We start from the raw sequence: 4554 nt of genomic DNA, 5'->3' as shown, positions 1-4554 counted from the left end.
GCAAAACATTTGGCAATACTTTTATAGCATTTGATTTTATAGAATTAAAATTTCATACACTAGTCATTTTAATGTTTAAAAAAAATCACGGAAAAAATATAAATTACACAGCCTAACTGCATGATACTGTTATTTCCAGTATCTAGTTCTGGTTATTAAAACCTTCATTAAGTATGTTAATAAATCGTTAACTTTACATTTATGAAAACAACGGACATGACTTGCAAACAAAATCTTTAAGTTTTGTTATTTACCAAAGAGTGCAGTGCAGCAAGAAAAGAAAACCCAGTTACTAATGCATAGACTATTTTACAAGTTGACCAGTTCCTGTGACCCAAAGTGTTTCAGCCTTTCAAGGTACTGTCCATAAAGTTCCACATCATTGTGCCCTGCCACTTCGACCCATGGAGGCTCCTAGGTTCTTTAACAATGCTCAAGCAATGTGAGGCCATGTGAAAAGTCACTGACTTCATCTTCAGTCCTGTTGCAGGGTTTCAGGCTTCTTTTCTTGTCTCACGGAGTTGAAGAATGAATCTTGTGGACAAAAGGGTAAAGGGAAGTTGAAAGTTTATTAAGTGTGAAAATGAACTATTGAGGCTTCATCAAGATAAAAAGCTTCTGCATAGCAAAAGAAACAGTTGACAAAACCAAAATACAATCTACAGAGTGGGAGAAAATATTTGCAAATGACATAACAGATAAAGGGCTGGTATCCAACAACTATAAAGAACTTATCAAACTCAACACCCAAAGAACAAAAAGCCCAGTCAAAAATGGGCAGAAAACATGAGCACACATTTCTCCAAAGAAGACATACAAATAGCCAACAAACACATGAAAAAAAGCTCAACATCACTTGGCATCAGGGAAATACAAATCAAAACCACAATGAGATACCACACCAGTCAGAATGGCTAAAATGAACAAGTCTAGAAATCACAGATGTTGGTGAGAATGTGAAGAAAGAGGAACCCTCTTACACTGTTGGTGGGAATGCAAGCTGGTGCAGCCACTCTGGAAAGCAGTATAGAGGTTCCTCAAAACGTTGAAAACAGAGCTACCCTATGACGCGGCAATGGCACTACTAGGTATTTACCCTAAAGATATAAATGTAGTGATCTGAAAGGGCACATGCACCCCAATGTTTCTAGCAGCAATGTCCACAATAGCCAAACTATGGAAAGAGCCCAGATGTCCATCGGCAGATGAATGGATAAAGAAGATGTGGTATGTATGTATGTATATATATACATACACACACACAATGGAATACTATTAGCCATCAAAAAAAAAAAAAATGAAATCTTGCCATTTGCGACGACATGGATGGAACTAGACGGTATTATGCTAAGTGAAATAATTCAGTCAGAGAAAGACAATTATCCTATGATCTCACTCATATGTGGAATTTAAGAAAGAAAACAGAGGATCATAGGGGAAGGGAGGAAAAATAAAACAAAAGGAAATCAGAGAGTGAGAGAAACCAAATAAAAGACTTTTAATCGTAAGAAACAAACTGAGGGTTGCTGGAGGGGAGAGGGGTGGCGGGATGGGGTAACTGGGTGATGGACATTAAGGAGGCAGTGATGTAATAAGCACTGTGCATTATATAAGATTGATGAATCACTGAACTCTACCTCTGAAACTAAAAATACACTATATATTAATAAATTGAATTTAAATGAAAAATTTTTAAAAAGAAAGTTTGTTAAGTGAAGGTGAGAACAGAAAGGAAAGAAAAGAGCTCTCGAGAGTGAGAGGGGTCCCAAATGGGTCGCCACTGAGTGCTTTCATTGTCTGCCATTTATGGGAAACTAACCAGGGAACTTGGTAAATTTCTTGTTAATATCATGGTGGATTTGTGAATATCATGTCTATATTTGGAACAAACATGATGGCATTGTAACTATCATGAGAACAAACAAGGTGTTCTTGTAAATATATGTCTATTTCTCCACATCTGGGATTTCTGTGAGCCTGGTTATATAGCCCCCTGTGTAAGCCTAGTCCCATCACTCCCTACCTGTCTCCCTACTTAGGCTTCCCTGTCCTTTATTCAGTCTCATGAGTTACTAATACTGGTGAAGTTATCTTAGAGATTTTGTCAGTGTTTAGGAATGCATCAAAAGAGTAGGTCTTCTGGAATCAGGAAAAGTGAGGGGAATTCCAGAGGTGAAAGGAGAAAAAAGAGAAACAGCAGCAGTCTCAAACTGCGCAGGAAGATCTACAAATGGTGCTGTACCTCTACTTTGGCCATGTATGATCACATTTTGAGGGTGAATGCCATATCTTGTCCTAAGAGCAAGCCAAGCAACTCCTATATCTGCATAGAGGTTCTTCTCTGTTGGTTTCCCAGAACTGGCACCATACCCATAATACTCGTACGAGAATATATTACAATTAGCCTGTGATCCCAGTCCTATGTAAAAACAGCTCATCTGACCAAGCTGTGTGCCAGAAATCAGCCTTAGATGTATACATCAGCTCTCCTCACGTCACTTTTGAGCCTGCACTATTCCCTGAACATGTGTGTGCTTCCTACATCCCCAGTCCTTCCCGCCCCCCCCCCCCCAGCCCCCGCCTTAATGCTGTTCAGGGAGAATCTGAGAGCAGAGTGGCAATGCCTCTTTGTGGTCACAGAGCTGAGGACAGAAGCCCTGAGTTCTTCTTTTGCCTGTTCACTCATTACCTCCCCAGTGTGTCTCTGACCTATGACACTAGCACAAGGCTCCACATAAAGGGGATACACATGTCTGGTCAGGTTTGGCTTGTAAAGTGTTTCCCAAAAATCTACACTGACATTGATGTTTCCTCCCCATTGAGTGCCCAGTGAGTCTGGCTTTCGGGAAGAGAAAGGTCTCCAGGCCATAGCAGTTGGTCCCCAGATCTGCAGCCGGCCCCACACAGATGCTGGAAGCTCCAATACACACACTGCCACTTTCCATGGAGATGACTTTGGACATGAGTTCTTGTCACTTGTCACTTGTTCCTACTGCTACCTCTGATGCTAGAGGTTGGGATACTGGCTCTTTCCTCAGTGATGTCAATGCCAGAATCTTCAGTCCTCACCACCTCAGGTCCCACTGTCTGCTAGCCTTAACACCTAGACAGGAGCTCTGCTACTCAACCTCAAATCTCATTTCTACCCTGATGGCTGACACAGGGATTTGAGGGTGGCTCACCATGTGCTCCAAATGGCCTCAAGTCCCGCAGCTGAGTCAATGACTTAGAACATAACTAAAGCCCCTTCCTGAGCCCAAGACATCTCAGAGGCATCTGGGGGCTAGGTGCTACCTGTCTATAGTGCCCACGTGTTTGAAATCTGAGTGCAGGAGGTACTGTGCACATTCCTGGTTCCTTGTTCAGGCAAGGAAGACCAATATGTACATACTAAACTCACATAGGAACTCATGCAGATGCATACACACATGTACACACACATCGTAAAGAGCTCCCCATATCAAACACCCATACTCTTTCTTCCTTCCAGCCCCAAGCCCAACTTTAAGGAATTCTGGTCATAGCATGCATGCATGCATTCATTCATTCATTCCTCTAACTATATTCCATGAATGCCTCTGGGCCAATCTTTGTGTTAGGCCTGGTAATCATTTAATGCCAGAGACACAGCACATGGCTGTGTCCTATTGTCCTATGCTTGTGTCCTATTGTCCTATGTCCTATATCGTCCTAATGCTTACCATCTGACAGGAAAGACAGACGATAAATAAAAATATAATAATAGAAATACATTATATATTGCTGTTACCTATTGCTAGATAACAAAAAATCTCCAAATAATACAACCACCTTTATTCCCTCTCATTGTGTGGGTCAGCTGGGCCCAACAGCAGCTCTTCTGCTCTGTGTGACATGGCCTGGGGTTACAGTCATCTGAAGATCTGAATGGCCGAGAATATTCCAGAATATGTTGCCTCTCAGTGGGGAGTGCACTGAGGCTGTTAAATGCTGCTTGCTGCCATTATGGCCTGTTGGTGCCATCTGGTGTTAATCCAGGTCTTGAAGACTAACAAGCTTAGGGAGAAAAGAGAAACCAATAGAAGCCCAACTGGTGCTGAATATTGCTTTGTATGCTCTCAGGACTTCTCCTTCAGTGGTCCAAACTCAGCTTTGCCTTTCTCTGAAAGAGGATAACACCCTCACTGTTTTCTCTCTCTCACCCCTTTACCCAGCCTTTGCTGGTCTCCCCCCATGATCCCTCAGCATCGTCACTTGGACCTGCTTCCACCAACCACCAGACAGGAGCAGGAAAGGACCCTGGGACCAAGAACAACACCCTGGAGCAGAAACTCAAAGCCTTCCCTCCCCTCAAGCCCCAACCCATCCACCCACAGAGCACAGGGCACCCCTGAAAGACAGGTCCTATTACCTCTTCCTCCAGGCCAGGCAGTGGTCACAAACACAGCACCTTCTCTCCCTAGCTGTCTGGATCCCCACCTGCATGAGCACCTGTGCCCCAGGGCTGCTGTCTGCTTGCCGGTGTCGCTCAACTACAGACACTGAGCCCAGCTGCAGCTCAGCCTCCTCCCTCCC

The 4554-nt window shown here is 43.3% G+C and overlaps 1 pseudogene; it reads right to left on the bottom strand.

Moving 5' to 3' along the window:
* Positions 1–309: 309 nt before the first annotated feature.
* On the bottom strand, positions 310–2963 carry LOC116628241 (annotated as a pseudogene).
* Positions 2964–4554: the final 1591 nt, after the last annotated feature.

This window comes from Phoca vitulina, unplaced genomic scaffold (assembly GCF_004348235.1).
Source record: "Phoca vitulina isolate PV1807 unplaced genomic scaffold, GSC_HSeal_1.0 scaffold116, whole genome shotgun sequence".
Lineage (NCBI taxonomy): Eukaryota > Metazoa > Chordata > Mammalia > Carnivora > Phocidae > Phoca > Phoca vitulina.
This window is presented reverse-complemented; position numbering and strand designations above follow the sequence as displayed.